The following is an 8,879-nucleotide window of genomic DNA, read 5'->3' on the forward strand; positions in this document are numbered from 1 at the left end:
ATGAGCTAAACGGCGATGCCAAAGCCAGCCCACGTCAACTTTAGCCATTAAACATGTCGCAGTCTTAGTGGGTCGCTTTGAGAAGTTCACCACGTAAAGACCATTTTCGACATGTCCAACATAGGCTACTTTAAGAGTCTTGCTTCTCAGGAGGACCACAGTGTCAATATTAAAGAATGTGGAAAAACCCATAATTGCGAGTTGACGAACCGAAAGTAAATTGTAAGCAAGTGACTCAACAAGCATGACCTTCTCAATAGATAAATCTTGAGAGACGACCACCTTACCAATTCCCAATACCTTTGAAGAGGATGCATCGGCGAATTGGACATGGGTGGGCATAGATGGAGAAGGATGCACATCCACCACTAAGTCCTTGCTTCCGGTCATATGATTTGTTGCTCCACTATCGAGCAACCATGACACCCCACCGGAAGCAAACTCCTGCAATAGATCAAGGCTTGGTTTTAGGTACCCATTTTTTAATGTGTCCTTTCATGTTAGAGACAAGGGTCTTAGGAACCTAGATAGCCCATTCAATATCCTCATCGTAGGAACCAACAAATCTGGCATAAACATGCCCATCACTAGCACAACATAAGTCATAAGAAGAATTGAATTTGCCGGCTGTGTTAGTAGGAATGGTTTTGCCCTTCTTGAGGTTTCCATAGTCCACCTTGTTCCTGTTCACCTTCTGAGTCCCCTCACCCTCTTTGACAAAGATGTCCATGAGGGTGGGAGATCGTTTGTTCCTGTTCCTTCTTTTACCTTTTGACTTGGAGGTAAGTCCAAGTCCCTCCTTTCCTACAACACCCTTTTGAGTGCTCAAGAGGTCGTTCAGACTCTTCTCACCTTGTATGCATGCCACAAGGCCCTTCTCAAGTTTCTCCTTTAACTTGGTATTTTCCTCCACAAGATGTACATGCTCACAACAGGGGTTAGTTGCACAAGCATTATCAATTAACACAAAGGGAGGGCACGTAGAGATCTCCTTGGTAATCTTTGCTTAGAGTTGATCATGAGACTCTTTCAGAGAGAAATGAGCACCTTTCAAGACCTTGTGGGCCTTGTCAAGTGTGTCAAACTCCTCTTTGGGTCTGTCATGGCCAACCCCAAGAGCATACTGTTCAGACTTAAGCATACGAGTAAGAACAACATCATGATCTAGTTTCTTTTGCATTTTAGCGCAGTCATCGTTATATGACTCCTCAAGAGCCAAACGAAGAGTGTGCTCCTCTTCTAGAGAATTAAATAATTTGGCAATTTCATCGGCATAGTCACGACTGTGTCCCTGAAGCTCAGAAATGGTCTCCTCATGAGACTCAATGAGGTCAGTGGCCTCACCCAGTTGTTCCAAGAGAGCAACAAAGTGCTTCTTGGATTCTCCCTTAATAGTGCACAGAAACTTGTCAAGATCATGCTCATTAAGTTCCCCAACATCACTATCTTCAACACAATTTAACAATGAAGGAGCAGAAGCAATGTTGGTCTTAATGATGGGAGTTACCTGATTGATACCTTTTGCCATGAGGCACTTGGTGATATGGTTCTCGTTGCGGGCGTTGAAGAGAGACACCTTCTGGGGAGAGGTAGTGGAAATAGCAACAGTTGCCGTTGCCACTGTATCATCATCATCATCATCATCTGAAGGATACTCTTCAAGGGCCACCATCCCTTTTGGGTGAGGTTTCTTCACAAAGTTGTTCTTGATTGGAAATGATTTGGTTTTGTCTTTGCGAATGAGCTTGCCTCTGTTGTCTTCCCTTTTCTCATAGGGACATTCGGCCATGAAGTGACTCACGTTACCACAGTTATAGCATGTCCTTACTCGTTGTTTGGGTTTGAATCCACTCGAGTTGTTCTTGGTGAAGGTGGGTCTTGAGTTCCTCTTGTTGCCCCAGAATTGCCTTGATGCAAGAGCCATGTGCTCATGATAGGCATACTTTGTGTCCTCGGGGCAGCCCTCCTCTTCCTCATCTTCTTCTTCTTATTCAAGCATTGCTTTTGCTTTCAACGCAAGGTTGGGTGAAGTTGTCTTTGATCGAACACGAGCAAGTGCATTGTCGGCTGTTTCGTTCATGATTGACATTGCAATGAATTCATCCAACACCTCACTGGAAGACAAGGAGTGGAAGTCTGGCCGCTGACGAATGACTGATGACATGGCTTTGTTGAAAGGCATGATGGCTTTAAGGAACTTGCGTTTGACCCATGTGTCATCCACATCCTTGCTCCCATGATCCTTGAGTGCCACAGCAATAGCAGTCACCCTCCGATAGAGATCACGAGGGTCCTCGTCTTCCTTCATCACAAACTCATCGACCTTATCAAGTATCACTTAAAAGTTGGATCGTTGAATGCTTGAGCTTCCCTTGTACAACACCATAATATGCTCCCAACAATCCTTGGCCAAAGTGAAGGGGCACAAGTGAGGAAGATCTTCAGGTGGCACTGCAGACTGGAGAATATACAAAGCAGAGCGATTGTATTGATTGTCTGCATCTTCTCTTGGAGTGAGGTTGCTTGGATCATGGGGATAATATCCTTGCTCGATGATTCTCCACAAGTTTGTTGAGCTGTGATTCAAATGAGACTTGATAGAAAATACCCAGTTAGCAAAGTCACCTTTCACAAGCTTAGGAGGAGGACCAACAGGATTAAGACGTGGTGCAGGAACGGATCCTCCATAGACCATGGGGGGGTGGAACTGAGGCATATGTTCCAGTCCCATCCTTTTCGTGAGATGAGGGAGGTTGCATACCTTTAGCCGCTTCCTTAGAGGAGTTGGCCTCCGAATCGGAAACGGTGGGTTTAACCACTATAGCCGGTTCGGGTGAACTTTTAAATCCCTCAATTAACTCTTTAAGCATGGTCTTGACCTCGTTCGTCAAGGGCGTCTTGAGAGCGGCCATAGCCGTATTCAAGTCGTCCCTTGTGACCGAAGTCAAGTCCATGGCCTCGGGTTGCCCATGGTTAATTCCTTCTTCGCCTTCCATACTCTTCGGGTGGTTAAACCCTTAATAAAGAGACGTGGCTCTGATACCAATTGAAAGGATCGATATGGTTGAATAGAGGGGGGGGAATAGACAACGACCACTAATTAAATAATCTTAGCAAGTTAAGGTAAATAAGATATGGGTTCACAAATGTTACGACAATGAGGTGAACCCTAATGGAGCTAACAACAAGAGCTATTAAGATAGGTAAGATATAGTCAACAATATAAGCATACACAAAGTAGAGGTTAGAGATAACCACAAGTGGAACCGATGGAGACGAGGATGTGTTACCGAAGTTCCTTCCCTTTGACAGGAAGTACGTCTCCGTTGGAGCGGTGTGGAGGCACAATGCTCCCCAATAAGCCACTATGGCCACCGTATTCTCCTCACGCCCTCGCACGATGCAAGGTACCGTGATTCCACTATAGGTGCCCTTGAAAGCGGTGACCGAACCTTTACAAACAAGGTTGGGGCAAACTCCACACAAAGCTTGGAGGCTCCCAACTAGACCACGAAACTTCACCACAATGGAATATGGCTTCGAGGTGACCTCAACCGTCTAGGATGCTCAAACACCCAAGAGTAACAAGATCCGCAAGGGATTGGTGGGGGAATCAACTTTTCTCTTGGTGGAAGTGTGGATCTAGGCCTTCTCAACCAATCCCTAAAGAATCAACAAGTTTGATGGGCTAGGGAGAGAGATCGGGCACTTTTGAGCTTAGGGAGCAACAATGGAGCTTGAGAGAGTAAGAGATGAGGTTCCACAGCTAGAAGAACCCTTTATATAGTGGGCGGGAAAATCTAACCGTTTTCCCACTCTCTGCCCGAGCTCTAGCGGTACTACCGCTAGCTGCAGCGGTACTACCGCTGGCACTCCAGCGGTACTACCGCTGGCATTCCACCGGTACTACCGCTAGCCCCAGCGGTACTACCGCTGGGCCCCTGGTAGTGCAAAAGCACTACCACCGCCAAGAAAGTCTTCGCAAAAAGGTCCGTCCATGAACAACCGTTAGGCAGGCGGTACTAAGCTCCTGGAGCGGTACTACCGCTGACCAGGGGCGGTACTACCGCCAGCCAGCGGTACTACCACTGGCTGCAGCGGTACTACCGCTAGCATTCCAGTGCTACTACCGCTGGGGCGAGCGGTACTACCGCTGGGGACCATTTTGCAAGGAGGAAAGAAACACAGTGGCGGGGGCCGCTCCAACGATGAAGGTAAGGGAGAATATGTGAAGTGTGCGCGTGCAAAGATAGATTCCACCCAAACCTTTCCACTACGGATCCCCTCTTAATAGTACAGCTTTCCTATGACTCAAATAAAGAGAATCGTAGAGAGCGCCGTGCTTCCGTTCCATGAATGAGGAGGCGAGTCGTCTTGTGTCGTTGACGTGTGTTATCTGAAACCTTAACACACACAGTTAGTCCTTTATGGTACTGTCATCAATCACCAAAATTACTTAGGCATAAACTATGCCCCAACAAAACCATTATAACCTCCTAGCTAATTAAGCATGGCATCAGAAACTATGATCTCTAAGTTGTCATTGCAAACATGTTTCTCTCACACCAAAGCTGAATCTGGGAACGATGAGCTAGTCATATTTACAAAAACAAAATAGATCGAGTTCATACCAGCTTTTCTAGGCTCAATCACTTCATCATATATCGTCATTATTGCCTTTCACTTGCACGACCGAATGATGTGAACAATAATAAGAGCGTTCGTGCATTGGACTAAGATGGAATCTGCAAGCAAACGCAAAGGAGAAGACAAAGTAATATGGCTCTTTGACAGATAAACAGATATGCATGCGAGAGCCACTAAACATTGTAACCATGGTCTTCTACCTTGACCCAAAAAGAAAACTATTTACACGGGAAAGCTCCCAACAAGCAAAAGAAGAACGGGAAATCTTTTTGGGTTTTCTCAAACTAGACAAACACACGAGAAGAAAGCGAGAAAAAGAAATAAACTAGCATGGATGATACAGTGGCAAAGTTTGAACACCGACTATCAAAGTGAAAGTGTGAGCATGAATATAAAGTCGGTGAGAAACACGTACTCCCCCAAGCTTAGGCTTTTGGCCTAAGTTGGTCCACTCCCATGGATGGTCTGGGCGATACCCAAAATCATAATGGGGGGGTGTACGGGAGCGCTGCAGCTACCGCTTGAATAGCTGCCTCACGGAGGCGAGCAGCCTTTGCCTCCCTCTCATACTCCTCGGCCTCTCCTCTGGTTATGTAATATCTCTGTTTTACCTAAAAGTCAAAGAAGGCAGGAGCAGGAAGGGTAATATGGAAAAGACGATGTCGGTTAAATATTAACCGGTATAGGAGGGATTCATTATCCCTCTCAAGGAACTGATAGCGTGTCATAGCGGCACGATCAAGGAAAGCTATATGGAGCGGGGGATATCCTTCGCGGATGGGTACTCCAAGAAACTTTGCTATGCGAGTGGCATAGATCCCACCGAAGAAATCCCCTTCATTAGCATTATTATTCAGCCTCCTTGCTATTATAACTCCCATGTTGAAACTTCTATCACCCGTTACTGCACTCTTAAGAATACTAAGGTCAGGTGCGCAGAGGTGACAATGCTCAATCTTGCCATTAATGCATCTACCTATGAAGAGGGCAAAGTAATGCAAGGCAGGAAAATGAATGCTCCCCATGGTAGCCTGTGTAATATCTCTAGTTTCTCCCACAGTTATACCAGAGAAAAAAATCTCTAACCGAAGATTTAGGAGGATCATTGAGACTACTCCAATCAGGTATCTTGGAAATTCTATTGAAATCCTCTAAATCCATGGTATACGATTTGTCATAGAGATCAAACAGTACAGATGTGTCACGACCAGCTGAAAATTTGAATCTACAAACAAAAGAGGCAGTGAGAGTAGTATACTGTTCACATTTATCGGAGATGAATTCTTCAAGTCCAAAGTTGTGAACAAGTGTATCAAACTCGTCTTTGAAACCTGCATCAATCATGAATTCATCACAAGGCTATTCACATGGTTGTACCTATGCGTTCCTCGGTTGGTAAGGATCGGGCTCCCGAATCGCAAGACGGGGACCCCTCTTGCTTGAGGAACCACCATGATAGTTTCTCCTGAACATCTTCCTGTTCTGAATTTTTTTGTGACTCTAAGGAAAAGTGAACAAGGCCGAACGAAACTCGTAGAAACTACTCCTTCAAGTGCCTAGAGGCCATATCACGCATCAAAACTAGTTGGGACCAGCTAAAATTAGTATGCAAAGCTCAAGAATAGGGTCACCAAGGCAGCAAAAATATGCAAAGAATAAGGCACTAGAGCAAAAACTAATTGGACCAATGGAGGAGTCACATACCAAGGAGCAATTTCCCCAAAACAGTTTGGTGAATGGGGATTTGCACAGGGAGATCGAAAATCGCAACAAGAAGAGCAAGAACACGGGTTTGAGCTGCGGGATGGTTTTTTCTGGAGGTAGGAGAAGGAGATGGGAGCTGGAATAAGTGGAGGGGGGACGGGCCCCACAAGCCTAGTAGGCGCGGCCAAGGGGGTGCCCGTGCCTCCAGGGCTTGTGGCCCACTGGTGCATCCCCCTGACTAGCCCTCCGTCTCAGAATTTTTCAAAAAATCCAGAAAAAAATCATACTTGATTTTTTCGTCATTCAGAGAACTTTTATTTTCGGGACATTTTTCTACGGGACCCAGAAAACAGGAGACACTAAAGCTAAATCTATCATTTTTCTTCTAAGCTACCGAAGCTAAAGGTTTGGAACACAGAGTTGTGACTCTTACATTCATCCATCACGGTCATCAAAAGAAATCCGTCAATGAGGTTGATGAAGTCTCCTTGACAAACCTTTTTTTAATCGCGTAAAAACGGAGAATTTTCGAATAGTCACTAGGTTACCTCAATGGGGATGTGCATATCCCCAACAAGCAAATCATACTTCATCTTAACAGTAGGTATAGGGCATTCAAAGCTCCCAATAAGAATTGATGAAGTTTTTTCAATACCATTGATGCAATGTACCCGATATTGTTTCTTCGGAAAGTGCTCCGTATGCTCATTACCATTGACATGGAAAGTGACATTGCCTTTGTTGCAATCAATAACAGCCCATGTAGTGTTTAAAAGGGTCTTCCAAGGATGACCGCCATGGCATCATCCTCGGGAATATCCAGAATAACAAAGTCTGTTAAGATAGTCAAGTTAGCAACCACAACAGGCACATCCTCGCAAATGCCGATAGGGAAAGCAGTTGATTTGTCGGCCATTTGCACAGAGATTTCAGTGGGTGTCAACTTATCCAGTTCAAGTTTGCGATAAAGAGAGAGAGGCATAACACTAACACCGGCTCCAAGGTCACATAAAGCAGTTCTAACGTAGTTGCCTTTAATGGAGCAAGGTATAGTGGGCACTCCGGGATCACCTAGTTTCTTAGGAGTTCCACCCTTGAAGGTATAATTAGCCAGCATGGTGGAAATCTCAACCTCAGGTATCCTCCTCTTATTAGTCACAATATCCTTCATGTACTTAGCATACAGAGACATTTTGAGCATATCTGTCAAACGCATTTGCAGAAAGACAGGTCTAATCATTTCAACAAATCGCTCAAAATCCTCATCATCCTTTTTCTTGGATGGTTTGGGAGGAAAGGGCATGGGTTTCTGAACCCATGGCTCCCTTTCTTTACCGTGCTTCCTAGCAGCAAAGTCGTTCTTATCGTATCTCTTATTCTTAGGATGTGGGTTATCAAGATCAACAGGTTCAATCTCCACATCCTTATCCTTATCCTTATCATTGCTAGGTTTAGCATCAACATGAACATCACTATCGATATTATCATTAGGCTCATGTTCATCACCAGATTGTGTTTCGGCATCAGAAACGGAGATATCGTTTGTATTATCATGTGTAACAGCAACGGGGTTGCTAGCATGTAAGTTCCTATCATCTTTCTTCTTCTTCCTAGGATGACTAGGTGCATCAGTGCTAACTCCTTGAGAATCTTGTTCAATCCTCTTAGGATGACCCCCAGGATATAAAGGTTCCTGGGTTATTCTACCGCCTCTAGTGACGACTCTGACAGAATTGTCATTCAACTCATTGAGCAAGTCATTTAGAGCCTTAAGTACTTGTTCTACTTGAGTAGTAACCATAGAGGCCTGTTTACTCAAAAGCTTAAGATCATTGACATTTCTGTCCACACAAGCACTTAAATGACTAAGCATACGAGCATTATGTTCCAATTGTGTGCTAACATAATCATTGAAACTTTGTTGTTTGGCAACAAAGTTACCAAATTCATCCAGGCATAAGCTAGCAGGTTGATCAAAAGAAATATCACTCTCATTGAATCTACGAAGAGAATTTACCTCTACTACCTGTGTCGGGTTATCAAGACCATGGATCTCTTCGATAGGTGGTAGATTTTTGACATCTTCAGATTTAGTGCCTTTCTCTTTCATAGATTTCTTAGCTTCTTGCATATCTTCAGGACTGAGGAATAGAATACCTCTTTTCTTCGGAGTTGGCTTCGGAGGTGGTTCGGGAATAGTCCAAGCATTCTCATTGCACAAGATATTATTCAACAGGATCTCAGCTTGCTCCACAGTTCGTTCCCTAAAAACACAACCGGCGCAAATATCTAGGTGGTCCTTAGAAGCATCTGTTAGTCAATTATAGAAGATATCAAGTATTTCATTCTATTCAAGAGGGTGATCAGGCAAAGCATTCAGTAGCTGGACGAGCCTCCCCCAAGCTTGTGGGAGACTCTCTTCTTCAACTTGCGGAAAGTTGTATATTTCCTGCAAGGCAACTTGCTTCTTTTGGGCAGGGAAATATTTTTCAGAGAAGTAGTAGATCATATCCTGGGGACTACTCACA

Source organism: Hordeum vulgare, chromosome 6H (genome assembly GCF_904849725.1).
Source record: "Hordeum vulgare subsp. vulgare chromosome 6H, MorexV3_pseudomolecules_assembly, whole genome shotgun sequence".
NCBI lineage: Eukaryota > Viridiplantae > Streptophyta > Magnoliopsida > Poales > Poaceae > Hordeum > Hordeum vulgare.